The sequence below is a fragment of the Aquarana catesbeiana genome, linkage group LG12 (assembly GCF_042186555.1).
Source record: "Aquarana catesbeiana isolate 2022-GZ linkage group LG12, ASM4218655v1, whole genome shotgun sequence".
Taxonomy (NCBI): Eukaryota; Metazoa; Chordata; class Amphibia; order Anura; family Ranidae; genus Aquarana; species Aquarana catesbeiana.
Window position 1 is genome coordinate 221305076 of NC_133335.1, and position 18554 is coordinate 221323629.

At 45.8% G+C, this 18554-nt stretch overlaps 1 protein-coding gene across 1 annotated transcript in view; it reads left to right on the top strand.

The window, feature by feature from the left end:
* Positions 1-5541: 5541 nt before the first annotated feature.
* The window catches only part of GCGR (glucagon receptor), a 111947-nt gene continuing 98934 nt past the window's right edge, over positions 5542-18554 (top strand). Inside the window, exon 1 of the mRNA XM_073606735.1 lies at positions 5542-5773. The gene's annotated coding sequence lies outside the window, so the exon portion shown is untranslated. The remainder of the gene's footprint in view (positions 5774-18554) is intronic.

Genomic DNA, 18554 nt, shown 5'->3' on the forward strand with positions numbered 1-18554 from the left:
GTGTGTTTAGTGGAGAGAGGAGGAGGATCCATGCAGCTAACCCCGGCTTCAATATTGTGAAGAGAGAAGCCGATTCATTGGCTGCACAGATCGAGACTCCTCCCTCTCCACTGAACACAAGGGGAACGATATAGCGGCGGCTCCGGCGGCCGTTTTGTTGGAGCCAGCTGCTGCAAAAGCAAACATTCCCGATTTCCCTGGACAAAAAAGGCAAAATCCCGAATCGGGACGGCCTCCGATCGGGAAGAGGGTCCCAAAATAGGGATTATCCCGGGAAAATTGGGACTGTTGGCAACTATGCACCCTGTGGTGTCAGCTTTTATGTGCATTTTAAGTTGCGCTACTAGCCCATTCACAATGATTAAACTGCTTTAAAGGGGTTGAAAACCTTTGTGTTTTTTCACCTTAATACTAGAGTATTAAACCCTTTGCATTTGTAACGCCCTCCCAGTTAGGCTGCTAGGTAAATTTTGTGGTTGGGCTTCTGCTGTAATCACCGGAGCTGAGATTGTTTGGTTTGGTCTGTTTGGGAAAATAATTCACAGGTTGGGTGTTTGGTTGCTTCCCCCTGCCTTTAGAAGAAGCTTCTAGAGCAGGGATCTCCAAACTTACTGAACAAAGGGCCGGTTTACTCTCTTTGAGGCTTTAGAGGGGCCAGACTGTAACCAGTGGGATTAGAAAATGCTGTGGTGTCAGTGAGAGCAAACAGCGCCCCAACATAGGTTTTAGTGGACGGAATATTGCCCAATTGTTGGTATTTTAGGTAGTAATGATGTCCCATCGTTGATGTCTGTGGGAGGAATGGTGCTTCATCATTGGTGTCTGTGGGAGGAATGGTTCCCCATCGTTGATGTCTGTGGGAGGAATGGTGCCCCATCATTGGTATCTTTGGGAGGAATGGTGCTTCATCATTGGTGTCTGTGGGAGGAATGGTGCCCCATCATTGTTATCTTTGGGGGGAATCGTTCCCCTCATTGGTGTCTGTGGGAGGAATGGTGCCCCGTCATTGGTGTTTATGGGAGGAATGGTGCCCCATCATTGGTGTCTGCGAAAGGAATAGTGCTCCATCGTTGGTGTCTATGGGAGGAATGGTTCCCCATCATTGGTGTCTGTGGGAGGACTGGTGCCTCATCGTTGGTGTCTATAGGAGAAATAGTGCCCCATCATTGGTATCTTTGGGAGGAATGTTGCCCCATCATTGGTGTCTGTGAAAGGAATGGTGCCCCTTCGTTGGCGTCTATGGAAGGAATGGTGCCCCATCATTGGTGTCTGTGGGAGGACGCGTGCCCCATCATTGGTGTCACCTTCCTTGTCCCTCTCTGCACGAGGTACCGGCTCTTGATCGGATAGATTGATAACAGCGCAGCCATTGGCTCCTGCTGCTGTCAATCAAATCCAATGACATGGGCGTGGGGGAGGGGCCGAGTCCAGCATTCATGTCTGTGGACGCAAATGCTGGACCCGGGAGGTAACCCCTTAGGGAGAGCGCTTCTCCTAGGGGGTTATCTAATGTGGGGAGGAGCCGCGGGAGCCACCAGGGGACCCCAGAAGAGGATGTTCGGGGCCACTCTGTGCAAAACGAGCTGCACAGCGGAGGGTTGGTTCACCTTTACCAAAAATTGCCTATGCAGATAAGGAGCGCCTGGAGATAAAGACAGACCAGGCAGCTTTGGCCAAAGTTGAATAATTCCCTTGCTAAAGGTATAGGCCAATTAGGAACCTCCTGAAGACTTACTGAAAAACTCCTAGAGATGGCATTATCCTGTCTTGCACACTGTGAGCTTCCCAAAGGCTTCCTATGGTCTGCACTTCTGATGTCAGGGCTGACACTTATGGGGACTCTGATGGGGACCCCGATGTAAGGAGGGACTCAGATGGGGACCCCGATGTAATGGGATCCTGATGTAAGGCGTGTTAAGGAAATTACATATTTTTAATATTTCTCTATTATTTAGAGAATATATATAAATATAGTGACAATACAAGGAGGGATTTTGATGGGGACCCTGATGTAAGGGGGGGGGGGGGCCCTAATGGGGACTCTGATGTAAGGGGGGACTCTGATGGGAATCAACCTTTCTAATTCAATCTGCATGCATTGAAATTTTTCAAAAATAATCAAAAACTCTGTATGTTGAATATCCCCAGAAAACGAAATGTCCGGCCTGTGTGATTGGCCCCCAGCTTGTACTAGATGCTTGTCCTGAGATATCGGTCACATTTCACATACATAGGAAGTTCATGTTGGTGAGGGTCTGTCTATAGTCAGTCCTCTTCTAAAGGGATGCAGGCACTGCAGCTTTTCTCATTACTGCACTGACATTGCCCCAGGTGCTTATAATGAAGGCAGAGCCTCCCATGTAGGAGAGAGGACAGGATGAAACATCACTTCATATCAGAGCAAGGTAAGGGCTCTTTCGGGGGGGCAGTTAAAAATATGCGGTTGAGCCATGGTTTTACCACCCACCTGCACACAGAAATTTAGCCAATCAGGACTCTGCACCAATGTAAACCCAGCTATAGGCCTGGCACACACATGTGAGAAAACCAGTGTTAATGCCTGCACATCATTTTTCAACTTTGACATGTGTTAGTAAAACTGTACATATCATCACAACTACTTGATGCATCCAGGTGGGTTATGCCTTGTGTTTTTTTTTTTTCCAGGACAAATTGGGCTTTCATTTGGTGGTAAATTGTAACATATATCTCCCCGATTCAGCTCCGGAAGCTTTAACCCCCTTCCTGCCCAGGCCATTTTTTTTGTGATACGGCACTGCGTCGCTTTAACTGACAATTGCGCGGTTGTGTGACGTTGCACCCAAATATTATTACTATTATTATTATACAGGATTTATATAGCGCCGACAGTATACGCAGCACTTTACAACATTAGAAATAAAATTGATCTCCTTTTTTCCCCCACAAATAGAACTTTCTTTTGGTGATATTTGATCAGCTCTGTGGTTTTTACGAAAAAAGACCGACAATTTAAAAAAAAAAAAAAAAAAAAAATTTTTTTTACTTTTTGCTATAAAACATTCCCAATAAAAAAAATTTAAAAAATCAAAATTCTTCATAAATTTAGAACAATATGTATTCTGCTACATATTTTTGGTAAAACAAATCCCAATAAGCGTATACTGATTTGTGCAAAAGTTATAGTGTCTACTAACTATGGGATATTTTTATCTAATTTTTTTTTTAACTAGTAATGGCTTTGATCAGCGACTTATAGCGGGACTGCGATATTGCGGCGGACAAATCGGACACCTAAAATGTTTGACACTTTTTGGGGACCAGAGACACTAATATAGTGATCAGTGCTTAAAAATATGCTCTGTCACTGTACTAATGACACTGGCAGGGAAGGGGTTAACATCAGGGGCAATCAAAGGATTAAATGTGTTCCCTGGGAGTGATTACTAACTGTGGAGGGGGGGGGGGGGGGGTCATTTGACTGGGGGAATTTAAAGAGCCTCCTTAGCAGGAACACAGCACATTCCCCTTTCACAGACCGCCATGCTGCCTTTCTCGCGACCGATCGCCGATTTGATCCTGATCTGTCCATTCGGAGCTGGTCGCCGGCGCCGTGCACGCCCCAGCCCCGGAAGAGTCCGATCACGTACTACCCTGTTTCGAAAATAAGACCTAGCGTGATTGTCGGCGATGGCTGCAATATAAGCCCTACCCCCCAAATAAGCCCTAGTTAAAGTCCTTGTAGGTCTTATTTTCGGGGTAACAGGGTAGGGCTTTTATTTGGGGGGTAGGGCTTTTATTGCAGCCATCACCGACAATCACGCTAGGTCTTATTTTCGGGGAAACAGGGTAGGTACATGATCTGGCACAGAGCGGCCACCCTGCTGCAGTATATCTACGCTGGGCAATCGCTAACCGGTTAAAACAAAAGCTGCCCAAAAATATACTAACCGTGACCCTTGAACCTTACCTTAACCTAACACTAACCCTGGCACTGACCTAGATCAAACCTTGATCTAGCTATTTTTTTTTTCTTTTTTTTTTTTTTTGCACACTTTTGTTTAACATTTTTCTCGCCTGCAAGGATAGAGAGAGATACAATGTATTATATTATGGATCCTAATAAAATAAAAATCTCTCTCTCTCTCTCTCTCTCTCTCTCTCTCTCTCTCTCTCTCTCTCTCTCTCTCTCTCTCTCTCTCTCTCTCTCCTCTTCTCTCCTCTTCTCTCCTCTTCTCTCCTCTTCTCTCCTCTTCTCTCCTCTTCTCTCCTCTTCTCTCCTCTTCTCTCCTCTTCTCTCCTCTTCTCTCCTCTTCTCTCCTCTTCTCTCCTCTTCTCTCCTCTTCTCTCCTCTTCTCTCCTCTCCTCTCTCCTTAGGAATAATCGATGTATAGTCAACAACCTATTTAACTGATATGCCACACGCTGGGAAGTACTTTTCGAGCGATAGTTAAAATACAACCGTAAATTATCAAGTGCATCTTTGGTTTCCGCCATGTAATCACATATTCCGATTGATCCATGAATAAAAGTTTCTCAGTGCTGCCGATCGATCCAAAACAATTGATAATTTGCCAGCATATAATCTTCTAATCTGAACAATCAAAATACGTTTGTATCCAAAGTATCTTGTTGCAAAACGATTTGATCACTTTCTGCTCTGACCGATCGACTTAGTTTGATCAAATTGGATCGTAGTCAAGTCTAAAGGCTCCATTCACACCGATGCGTTTTTTTTGCAGAAACGCAGGACATTATTTTTAACATGGGTTCCTATGGAACAAGTTCACATCAATGCTTTTTTGTGCCTCTGCGTATTTGGAAAGGGTCAGGGACTTTTTTAAATGCAAAACGCTGCTTTTTTATTTATTTTTTTGCTTTTTCGATGGAGAAGCTGCAGAAAAGCATGTAGTGCGTTTTTTTTGCCTGCGATTTTGCGTTTTTTAAATCTGCCCAACAACAAATTTGTCTAAATTTTGCAAAATCACGGTAAAAAAGAAAAGCACTGTAGAAACTCTTAAAAGCAACATGCATACGTGTAAGGAAGTTATGGTTATTTAATTGTTTGCACATTCGATCATTTTGATCAAATCGCCATCGTTCCGATAATAAAACTGAAGTCTGTGTGTGGCCACCAGTAGTGCGTTAGGATAAATGGGCCACCCTAAAACAACGCACAAAGTACCGCTCATCAACGTGCTTTGGTGCTAGCGCACTACAAAGACGTAATCCCATCTTTATGCGCAAAAAATGTTTAAAATTTAAAGCACACTTTTATTTATAAAAAAATGATTGAAGCTTGCCTATGCCGTTTTTATTAAGTGCAGACAGCGACTTTGCAGGTTCTAAGAATTCCTGGAAAGTCTGAAAATCGTTTCCATGAACGCTTTGATGCTGCGAAAGATTTTTCTGTATTTTAGGACCCTGCAGCTGTGCATGGAAAGCCTGCAAGCCTGTCCTAAGCCAGCCCACAGGGCTAAGTGACAGGTGGTGGCCCCGCCCACAGAGCTGCCTGCTAGCAGGAGCTGTCAACTTGCAGACTTTGGCAAAGCGCTTGGCTGCTGGAAGTAGGGGGGGGGGGGGGGGGACTCTGAGCTGCTCTGTGTGCTGGAGGAGTTGTGATCCTGGAGGAATTCAGTTGTCACCCAGGGCAGGGACAATGAAGAGGGCCCTGGATTTCCTGGGTTAGGTGCTGAGGGTGAATTTTCTTGGGAGCCCCAAAGGATTCCGCAGACCTATGAGCGTGCAACTCTGCAAGTGCCTCCTGCAAGACTGCTGCCCTGCCAACAACTTTGTGAGTACATCGCTTTGCTCTGCCACCCTACACACCAATGCATGGCTGCCAGCTAGGATTTCCCGGGATTCCCAGAGCTGCCCCGGGAATTATCCAGCCCCCTGGGGTCATCCCAGGTTTTTAATCAGATTAAAATCTAATTTTTAGGTTGTTTTTTTTCATTTAATAACATTTACCGTATTTATTTACAACATTTAATATTATTTAATTATATATATATATATATATATATATATATATATATATATATATATAATATAATATAATATAATATAAACACTTTATATTTATTTAATATGTTATATCTACATTCCCTGGAATTTGTACCGGAGAATAAAATGAATAACTGACCTATTAAATATCTTCTTTTTTTTTTCTTAAGTAGATGCACGCATATACTTTTAAATTAAAAAAAAAAAAAAAAAATATATATATATTTTTTTTTATTTAAAAGTATATGCGTGCATCTACTTAAGAAAAAAAAAAAAGAAGATATTTAATAGGTCAGTTATTCATTTTATTCTCCGGTGCAAATTCCAGGGAATATAAATATAACATATTAAATATTTAAAATATATTTATTACATTTAATTTAATTGTTGCATCTTGATGCTGCTGATCTCCTACAGCCTCTTCAGTCACTTCATGTCTACATGTCCCCTTAAGCAAAGGCTGCATGGCATTTCTCAGGGCGGGTTGCTTGATGGTAACAACAGTGGACCATGCCTGTGTACTATGTGTTGAAACGCTCTTTTCAGTTTCCATCCGAAGCCCGTGACAACGTTGGTACACAATTGGGAGGCTGGGGACAGAGGGTTGTCACCCTTTTTTTTTTTTTTCAGGTGTGTGAGCAAGGACCTTTTAGGCTACTTTCACACTGGGGCGGGCGGGCGCCGGCGATAAAGAGCCGGCGCTGTTTTTAGCGCCGCTTTATTGTCGTTTAAACGGCGCTATTCACCCGCCAGCGGGGCGGTTTTAACCCTCGCTAGCGGGCCAAAAAGGGTTAAAAACGCCCACAAAGTGCCGCTGCAGCGGCGCTGCCCCGTTTTTTTTTTAATGGAAAGGGGCGCTTTAGGAGCGGTGAATACACCGCTCCTATAGCGCTGCAAAGATGCGGCTTGCAGGACTTTTTTGACCGTCCTGCAAGCACACCGCTCCAGTGTGAAAGCACTCGGGCTTTCACACTGGAGACACAGGAGAGGCTCTTTACATGCGCTATTTTTAGCGCTGTAGCGCCTGTAAAGCTCCCCAGTGTGAAAGTAGACTTATGGAAGGATCACCAGGGGTAATGGTAATGATAGTGGTAGAGGTAAATACATTGAAATTGACTTTGGCTGTGTACGGCATTTAGCGGGTGACAACAGTAGACCATGACTATGTAATGCGTGTTGAAATGGCCACTTGTAGTCTCCATCTGAAGCCTGGGTTGAAAACGTGGCCACAAAATTGGGAGGGGGGGGGGGAGAGCGTTGTCACTTTATAAAATGAGGTGCGTGAACAAAAACCTTGGTGGCAGGACCACAAGAGATTCTTTTAATGAAGGTAGCGACTTTAACATAATTGAAAATGACTTTTGGCTGCATGGCATTTCTCAGGGCGGGTTTCCAGATGGCGATAATGGTGGACTATGCCTGTGTAATGTGTGTTTGAAATGACCAATTGTAGTCTCTTCCTGAAGCCCATGTGACAGGGTGACAACACAAGCACACAATTGGAAGATCGGAATAAACGTGGTCACCCTATAGAAGCAGGTGACTGAGCAAGGACTGTAAGACCCCTTTCAAACTGAGCCTCCCCTGGCGTCAGGGCTAAAGCGGCGCTATTTTTAGCGCCGCTTTACCGTCGTTTCAGTGGCGCTATTCGGCCGCTAGCGGGGCGGTTTTAACCCCCACTAGCGGGCGAAAAGGGGTTAAATCTGCCCACAAAACGGCGCTTTGCCAGCGGTATAGCAGCGCTGCCCCGTTGTTTTCAATGGGGAGGAGCGGTGGAGGAGCGGTGTATTTACCTCTCCTCCACCGCTGCAAAGATGCTGCTGGCAGGACTATTTGTGACGCCCTGACAGCGCAGCGCCCCACTGTGAAAGCACTTGGGCTTTCACACTGGGTTTGCAGCTGAGGCTTTTTACAGGCGCTATTTTTAGCTCTGTAGCGCCTGAAAAACGCCTCCAGTGTGAAAGGGGTCTTGTGGCCAAATCGCCAAAGTAGCATATTTAAATACATTGAAAATGACTGACTGTATGGCCACCTGTAGTTCCCATCTGAAGCCCATGTGACAGGGTGACAACATAGGCACACAATTGGAAGATGGGGATAAATGTTGTCACTATAAAAGCAAGGACCTTTTTATGGTGGGATTACTTTAATGAAAGAAGCTGATTTTAATAAATTCCTAATGGTGACAACAGTGGACTAAGCTGGTGTAATGTGTGCTGAAATGGTCATTCATTGTCTCTATATAAAGCCTGTGTGAGAGGGTGACCACATAGGCACGCAATTGGGAGACAGGGATGGAATGTTGTCACCAGGGGCCTATCATGAAATCATTGGGCCTGTGTACAAGATAAAAAGTGGGCCCTAGGCAAAAAAAATGTGTTGCGCGTAGCTGCAAAATATGGGCGTGGCTTAAATTGTGCTAAATATTGGGTGTGGCTTAAAGGGGGTGTGGTTTAATAGTCTGAGATGTCTTACATAGTGCAGAATACGGTAATCATAAATAGGCAATGTACAGTGCGGAGTGTATGGTGGTGGGTAGTATGTGCAGGGAGAGGGGTGTAGAGGTGGGTAATATGTGCAGGAGAGGAGTATGGCGTGTATGGTGGTAGGGAGTGTGAAGTATATGGTGGTGGGTAGTATGTGCAGGATGGTCTTTCTTTCTTTCCTTTCTTTCTTTCTTTCTTTCTTTCTTTCTTTCTTTCTTTCTTTCTTTCTTTCTTTCTTTCTTTCTTTCTTTCTTTCTTTCTTTCTTTCTTTCTTTCTTTCTTTCTTTCTTTCTTTCTTTCTTTCTTTCTTTCTTTCTTTCTTTCTTTCTTCTCCTATGGTTTTTTGTATTATTTTTTTTCACAATGATTGGGGGCAGGGCCAGTGGATGGTGTCAGTAGTTTTTTTTTTTTTTGTTTGTTTGTTTTTATTATCTATTTTTTTTTTTTTTAATATTTTTTTTTTCTCAATAATTAAAATAAATTTGTAAAAAAATAATAAATATAAAAAACATTGACACTGTCCATTGCTCCACTTACACCATCCACTGGCCCCCAAAAAGCATTTTGGAAAAAAATGCAAAAAATAATGATAAAAAAATAGAGAACTAATGACACCATCCACTGCCCTACTGACACAATCCTGCACATACTACCCAACTCCATACATTCCGCACTCCCCACTTGCACATACTGGTGGGGGGGGGTATGAGGCATTTTTTATTTATTTATATTTATTATTTTTTTTTTAATCAGCCCTGTTGGTGGGCTTTGAGATGTCCGGGGTCTAAGCAGACCCCTTTTAAAACAGAGAAAGGGACTGAGGACAGAGATTCCCCAGTCCCTTTCTCAGCATTGAAAATGAATGAACAGGAGACAGCGGCTCCCATTCATTCATAAACTGAAGCAGAGTGAACACAGTTTTCTCTGCTCAGTTATCACAGGACACAGGAGCGATCGGTAGCGATTACTCACTTTTCCGAAAATTTCCAATTCAGAAAAGGAAGGAGCCAGTAAATCGCATATTTACTGGCCCCTTCTTACGTTCTCCATCCTGATATATCCCCCCACAGCCGACGGTAGAAAAGAGGAGGGGGGCTGGAGGAGGAGGACACAGAGAGGGGCTGGAGGAGGAGGAGGACACAGAGAGGGGCTGGAGGAGGAGGAGGACACAGAGAGGGGCTGGAGGAGGAGGAGGACGCAGAGAGGGGCTGGAGGAGGAGGAGGACGCAGAGAGGGGCTGGAGGAGGAGGAGGACGCAGAGAGGGGCTGGAGGAGGAGGAGGACGCAGAGAGGGGCTGGAGGAGGAGGAGGACGCAGAGAGGGGCTGGAGGAGGAGGAGGACGCAGAGAGGGGCTGGAGGAGGAGGAGGACGCAGAGAGGGGCTGGAGGAGGAGGAGGACGCAGAGAGGGGCTGGAGGAGGAGGAGGACGCAGAGAGGGGCTGGAGGAGGAGGAGGACGCAGAGAGGGGCTGGAGGAGGAGGAGGACGCAGAGAGGGGCTGGAGGAGGAGGAGGACGCAGAGAGGGGCTGGAGGAGGAGGAGGACGCAGAGAGGGGCTGGAGGAGGAGGAGGACGCAGAGAGGGGCTGGAGGAGGAGGAGGACGCAGAGAGGGGCTGGAGGAGGAGGAGGACGCAGAGAGGGGCTGGAGGAGGAGGAGGACGCAGAGAGGGGCTGGAGGAGGAGGAGGACGCAGAGAGGGGCTGGAGGAGGAGGAGGACGCAGAGAGGGGCTGGAGGAGGAGGAGGACGCAGAGAGGGGCTGGAGGAGGAGGAGGACGCAGAGAGGGGCTGGAGGAGGAGGAGGACACAGAGAGGGGCTGGAGGAGGAGGAGGACACAGAGGGGCTGGAGGAGGAGGACACAGAGAGGGGCTGGAGGAGGAGGACACAGAGAGGGGCTGGAGGAGGGCACGGGGGCCAGAGGAGGAGGAGGACACAGGAGCCGGAGGAGGGCACGGGGGCCGGAGGAGGAGGAGGGCACGGGGGCCGGAGGAGGAGGAGGAGGAGGAGGAGATGGGAGCCAGAGGAGGAGGACACGGGGGCCAGAGGAGGACACGGAGATAGTTGGGATGATCGTGCGGCGGGGGAAAGTTGCAGGCACAGATCTCCCTGTATGACTTTTCAGCTGAAATCCGATGGAGAGGAGGAGAAGCGGCTGTCAGCTGAAATGCCATACATGGAGATCTGTGCTTGCAACAAGTGAACATTGTTTTACGAAACGCGTCGAGAGAATATATCAGTGCTTGATTTAAAGCATGTACTTCTGCTGCTATGATAATCACAGTGTGCTATATGGCATTATACACCAACTGATCCTTTTTTTTTATTGTTCAATATGTAATGTGAATAATAAAGATGTTAAACATTTTATATATATTGGTTTAAAAGCTGTTTTTTTTTTTTTTTCTTGGCATGACTCTTTAAAAGTCCCATGGGCACTCGCTTTAAGCATAGACAATTATAACAACGACATCTGGAGATTTAAATACATTGGACATTACTTTTGAAATGACATTAATGCGTTAAAACCTCCTATGAGAGTCTAGTAATTGGGTTTATATCCACTTTAAGATGATCAGTTGATGGTTTTTAAAGGATCAGTCCGTCTAAATCTGATATTTCATTTATGGCCGGTCTCCCGGGGACTCTGTACGGGATCGGTGCCACTGTTTCAGCTGCATTCTCCAGAATGTAAAAATGAATGAAAGCCTGCAGTGAGAGGAGTGAGACCACACGTGGTGGTTGGACGTGGTCAGTAGGTTAGATCTCCTGGGCTGAAGCTGGCGGCCAATTCAACTTGTCACCATCAAAAGTATTTATTGGTTTGGGGTGGAGTGGATGTTAAAAAATGCAACATTGTATCCATCCAATCCCTTGCCAAATGCAGAAATTGTTGCCTTCTCCTGTATAAACCCCATTCATGTGATTTCTCTGTATATTGATCGTCCTGATCAATCGCTGATTCCATTCCATTCCTGAAAGTTTGGAGTTCTCAGCTGACTTAATCACTTTTTCACTTGAAATCCCATAAACTCCACCTGTTGTTGTCCAGAATTTATTAAATGAATATTAAGTACAAATGTGACTGCAGTAAATAGATTTTGTTTTTAATGATTTGACTCAAAAGATTGATTGTATTTATTGATGACTCTCTTACTGAATAAAGCTGCAATAATTGGAGAGGCTGGTCTTTGTAGTACTACAAGAGTGAGGAATCCACACAATGTCTCAGACTGTGTGTTCTGGAATCCTAATGGGATTGCTGTACAGTGTGCTAAATTATCATTGCATTCTGGAATAGTCAGCCTTATACTTTATACATGGTATGAACAAATGTGTCCGTACGGCCAAACATGTGAACTCCTGACCATTACACCTACTAAATGACCAAACATATTAGGACTCCCGATCATAAATGTTTGGTCATTAAGTAGGTGTAATGATCAGGTATCCATACACACTATATTACCAAAAGTATTGGGACGCCTGCCTTTACATGCACTTGAACTTTAATGGCATCCCAGTCTTTGTCCGTAGGGTCAGGGCAGCCATCAGACATTTTTGGGCCCCTTACACAGCTTTATTCCTGGGCCACCCGAGCCTACCCACCGACATTCCCCAGGGCTTAACCAACGGGCCACCCCACCTGTACGCACCCAATCCTGTATATATGTCAGCCCCCCCCCCCCCCACACACCTGTATATATGTCAGCCCCCCCTCCCCACACACACCTGTATATATGTCAGCCCCCCACATACCTGTATATATGTCAGCCCCCCCCTCCCCACACATACCTGTATATATGTCAGCCCCCCCCACACACCTGTATATATGTCAGCCCCCCCCCCCACACACACCTGTATATATGTCAGCCCCCCCACACACACCTGTATATATGTCAGCCCCCCTCCCCACACACACCTGTATATATGTCAGCCCCCCCACACACCTGTATATATGTCAGCCCCCCCCACACACCTGTATATATGTCAGCCCCCCCCTCACACCTGTATATATGTCAGCCCCCCCCTCACACCTGTATATATGTCAGCCCCCCCCTCACACCTGTATATATGTCAGCCCCCCCTCACACCTGTATATATGTCAGCCCCCCCCCTCACACCTGTATATATGTCAGCCCCCCCCCTCACACCTGTATATATGTCAGCCCCCCCACATACCTGTATATATGTCAGCCCCCCCACACACCTGTATATATGTCAGCCCCCCCACATACCTGTATATATGTCAGCCCCCCCCACACACCTGTATATATGTCAGCCCCCCTCACACCTGTATATATGTCAGCCCCCCCACATACCTGTATATATGTCAGCCCCCCCACATACCTGTATATATGTCAGCCCCCCCCCTCACACCTGTATATATGTCAGCCCCCCACATACCTGTATATATGTCAGCCCCCCCACATACCTGTATATATGTCAGCCCCCCCACATACCTGTATATATGTCAGCCCCCCCACACACCTGTATATATGTCAGCCCCCCCCACACACCTGTATATATGTCAGCCCCCCCTCACACCTGTATATATGTCAGCCCCCCCACATACCTGTATATATGTCAGCCCCCCCACATACACCTGTATATATGTCAGCCCCCCCACACACACCTGTATATATGTCAGCCCCCCCACACACACCTGTATATATGTCAGCCCCCCCACACACACCTGTATATATGTCAGCCCCCCCACACACACCTGTATATATGTCAGCCCCCCCACACACACCTGTATATATGTCAGCCCCCCCACACACACCTGTATATATGTCAGCCCCCCCCCTCACACCTGTATATATGTCAGCCCCCCCACATACCTGTATATATGTCAGCCCCCCCCACACACCTGTATATATGTCAGCCCCCCCCACACACCTGTATATATGTCAGCCCCCCCTCACACCTGTATATATGTCAGCCCCCCCACATACCTGTATATATGTCAGCCCCCCCACATACACCTGTATATATGTCAGCCCCCCCACACACACCTGTATATATGTCAGCCCCCCCCTCACACCTGTATATATGTCAGCCCCCCCCTCACACCTGTATATATGTCAGCCCCCCCCTCACACCTGTATATATGTCAGCCCCCCCCCTCACACCTGTATATATGTCAGCCCCCCCACATACCTGTATATATGTCAGCCCCCCCACACACCTGTATATATGTCAGCCCCCCCCACACACCTGTATATATGTCAGCCCCCCCCACATACCTGTATATATGTCAGCCCCCCCCACATACCTGTATATATGTCAGCCCCCCACACACCTGTATATATGTCAGCCTCCCCACACACCTGTATATATGTCAGCCCCCCCCTCACACCTGTATATATGTCAGCCCCCCACATACCTGTATATATGTCAGCCCCCCACATACCTGTATATATGTCAGCCCCCCACATACCTGTATATATGTCAGCCCCCCCACACATGCACCTGTATATATGTCAGCCCCCCCCCCCCCCCCTCACACACACACCTGTATATATGTCAGCCCCACATATACACAAACCTGTAAACACACAAGGTTCTGGCCCCTCTTGTACACACAACGCCCCCCTCCATTTCCTTCACAGCCCCTATGTGTAAAGAAGATCTTCCTACCTGGTCCCAGCTCCTTTTCACAAAGCTGACATGTTGCTGGCACAGGGGTGCACATGCACATAGTAGCCAGAGGTGGCAGTAAAGAGCTCGATGTCTGAGCTCAATGCCACAGAATACAGAATGAGCCGAGATCGATTCTGTAATGCACAGCAATGCTTCCCTTCACCCCTCTGGCCTTCTTCTGGCCCCGGCAGGCCCCTTACTTGTAATGGCTGTACTCCCCTGGTGGTGGCCCTGCGTAGGCTTAAATATTGAGTTGGCCCACCCTTTGCAGCTATACCAGCTTCAACTCTTTTGGGAAGGCTGTCCACAAGGTTTAGGAGTGTGTCTATGGGAATCTAATTCATCCCAAAGGTGTTCTATTAGGTTGAGGTCAGGACTCTGTGCAGGCCAGTCAAGTTCCTCCACCCCAAACTTGCTCATCCATGTCTTTATGGACCTTGTTTTGTGTACTGGTCCAAATCATTTGGTGGAGGGGAGATTATGGTGTGGGGTTGTTTTTCAGGGGTTGGGCTTGGCCCCTTAGTTGCAGTGAAGGGAACTCCTGAAGGTTTCAGGATACCAAGACATTTTGGACAATTTCATGCTCCAAACTTTGTGGGAACAGTTTGGGGATGGCCCCTTCCTGTTCCAACATGGCTTTGCACCAGTGTACAAAGCAAGGTCCATAAAGACTTGGAGCAAGTTTGGGGTGGAGGTTTGACTGGCCTGCACAGAGTCCTGACCTCAACCCGATAGAACACCTTTGGGAGACTGCAAACCAGACCTTCTTGTCCAGTATCAGTGCCTGACCTCACAAATGCGCTTCTGGAAGAATGGTCAAAACGTTCCCATAGACACACTCCTAAACCTTGTGGACGGCCTTCCCAGAAGAGTTGAAGCTGTTATAGCTGCAAAGGGTGGGCCAACTCAATATTGAACCCTACAGACTAGGACTGGGATGCCATTAAAGTTCATGTGTATATAAAGGCAGGCGTCCCAATACTTTTGACAATATAATGTATTTAGACACCTTACCGTTACACCTACTAGAAGGCCAAACCTGTATGGACACACAAATGTGGACACCTGACCATTTCTGCTCATATAGGGCCAAATGTAGGTGGACACCTGACCATTACATCTACTAAATGACCAAACCTACGTCGACACCTGACCATTACACCTGTTATATGGCCAAGCCTATGTTGATATCTGACCATTACACCTACTATACAGCCAAACATATGTGGACACCAGACAGGTATACCTGCTATATGGTTAAACATTTGTGGACAGTTGCACCTACTATCTAACCAAAAGTGTGTGGTCCCCAGCTGAACTCGCCCAATTTCATTCCCGCAGCTCAGTGTGAACTTGGGCGTACACGGATATTTTAGATGATTGCACACTTCAAACTTGTGGTAACAGTCTGGGGAAGGTCCTTCTGTGTTCCAGCATGACTATAGTTCCTGTGTACAAAGCCAGCTTCATAAAGACATGGTGTGAAGAGTTTGGTGTGGAGGAACTTGAGTGGCCTTCACGGACCCTTGATCTCAACCCTACCGAACACCTATAGGATAAATTAAAGCTCCAATTGTGAACCGGGTCCTCTCATCTCAACATCAGTGCTTGACCTCATCAATGTTCTTTATGGTTTGATAGGTACAAATCCCCACAGTTACACTCCAACATCATGTGGAAACCCTTTCCAGATGAATGGAGGCTGTTATAGATTGTACTATGTCTCCAGTCTATGATTGACTGCTGAAACATGCCCCCAGTCTCCAGTAACCCCTGTAGCATGTTCATGTCTCTGACCATTTTCTGTATCAGGTCTGCAGTCTCTGAGCATTTTCTGTATCATGTCTGCAGTCTCTTGGAGCATGTCTGCAGTCACTGACCGTCTTTTGGAGCATGTCTGCAGTCCCTGACCATCTCCTGTATCATGTCTGCAGTCTCTGACCATCTCCTGTATCATGTCTGCAGTCTCTGACCATCTCCTGTATCATGTCTGCAGTCTCTGACCATCTCCTGTATCATGTCTGCAGTCTCTGACCATCTCCTGTATCATGTCTGCAGTCTCTGACCATCTCCTGTATCATGTCTGCAGTCTCTGACCATCTCCTGTATCATGTCTGCAGTCTCTGACCATCTCCTGTATCATGTCTGCAGTCTCTGACCATCTCCTGTATCATGTCTGCAGTCTCTGACCATCTCCTGTATCATGTCTGCAGTCTCTGACCATCTCCTGTATCATGTCTGCCGTCTCTGACCATCTTCTGTATCATGTCTGCAGTCTCTGGCCATCTTCTGTATTATGTCCATACCTCTGCTATGCAGTCTCTGACTATTTTAATGAAGTTCTTTAAGTTAGGCTCAGACAAAGCAATCAAAGCATATTTTATAGGTACAAGGAAGCATGGGTTTTGTTTAACCACATCACGTAAGCCCCTCCCACTGCTAGACGCTTGACCACGCCCACAATTTACCGTGACGTAACACGCTGCAGGTCTTTTTTACTCCTCCAGTGTCCCTCATTGTGAAGTTCAAAAGTTGGGAGGTATGTAGATGCCCAAATGGGAGAGCGGGGGTTTAACTCCATATAAATGCCCGTGGTTTTGGAATGGGATGTCCAACAAGTCGTCCTATATTGGTGATGGACACAAACGTTTGGCCACCAATGTGTTCAGGGAAATCGTACTCCGGCACAAGCTGTAGGTTTCTCTCTCTTTTTTTTTTTTTTTTTTCCCGGCTACAGGAGCAGACTCTCCTCCGCGGTCGAGAGCCGCCAAAGTTTTAACACCCTGATTCTCCACAAAAGAGAAACGGAGATGCTCATCGTAAAAGCTAGACATGTGCACAGCCAAAAAATTCGTTCATTTTCGTTTTCGTTTCATTAGTTTTTTTTTTTTATTCGGTATGATCGCAATTCGTAAATTCGTACATTCGAAAATTTGTTCATTTGTACATTCGTAAATTTGAACATACATTCGTGAATTCGTACATTCTTACGTTCCTACATTCGTAAAATCGTACATTTGTAAATTAGAAAATTCGGAAATTTGTAAATTTGAAAATCCAAAAATCTGAAATAGTAACTAACTATTAAATTGTAGGTATTGTAATTTTCTTTCAAATTTGACTGTCAGTGAACACGCAAAGTTGCCGGACAAGTCACAGCCCATTGTTTTCAATGGCACCCGTTCAGATCGGTGCAACTTAGCAAAGGGGCCTGCACTACTTTTGATGCGACTTTGTGCCAGAGAGTGTAAAGTCTGACCAAAGTTGCGCAACTCCAAAGTGTGAATGGAGCCTAACATGCAACTTTCATGCAAATTAATATATTTTTATCAATTTTTATTTTTTTTATTTTTAAGCGTTTACATTACAATCTAATTGCACTCAAGCTGCACAAAAGTCGCATCAAAGTGGTGCAGGAGCCTTTTTAAAGTTGCTGCGACTTTGCGTCGCATAGTTTTTTGACGGCTTCCGTTAACATACATGGGCTGCAACTTGATAAAGTCGCACGACAAGTCGCCCAAATGTGAATGGAGCCTCAAGGAATAGGTAGAATTGGTTTAATATTTTAGACTGGCTTAACCACTTCAGCTCCGGAAGGTTTACCCCCCCCTTCATGACCAGGCCATTTTTTTGCAATATGGCACTGTGTTACTTTAACTGACAATCGCGCTGTTATGCGACGCTGTACCCAAGTAAAATGTATGTCCTTTTTTCCCACAAATAGAGCTTTCTTTTAATGGTATTTGATCACTTCTGCGTTTTTTTTTTTTTTTTTTTTTTATTTAAGTTTTGGATAAAGGGAAGATGGATTATAACACCTGTAATGCCCCGTACACACGGTCGGATTTTCCGATGGAAAATGTGTGATAGGACCTTGTTGTCGGAAATTCCGACCGTGTGTGGGCTCCATCGCACATTTTCCATCGGATTTTCCGACACACAAAGTTTGAGAGCAGGATATAAAATTTTCCGACAACAAAATCCGTTGTCGAAAATTCTGATTGTGTGTACACAAATCCGACGCACAAAGTGCCACGCATGCTCAGAATAAATAAAGAGATGAAAGCTATTGGCTACTGCCCCGTTTATAGTCCCGACGTACGTGTTTTACGTCACCGCGTTCAGAACGATCGGATTTTCCGACAACTTTGTGTGACCGTGTGTATACAAGACAAGTTTGAGCCAACATCCGTCCGAAAAAATCCATGGATTTTGTTGTCGGAATGTCCGATCAATGTCCGATCGTGTGTACGGGGCATTAAAGTGGTGTTCCGGCCTAAATTATACTTTTTAAATAAAAATCCCCCTATAATACACAAGCTTAATGTATTCTAGTAAAGTTAGTCTGTAAACTAAGGTCTGTTTTGTTAGTTTATAGCAGTAGTTTGTTATTTTATAAACTTATAGCAGGCCGTGGCCATCTTAAGTGTGGGCATCTG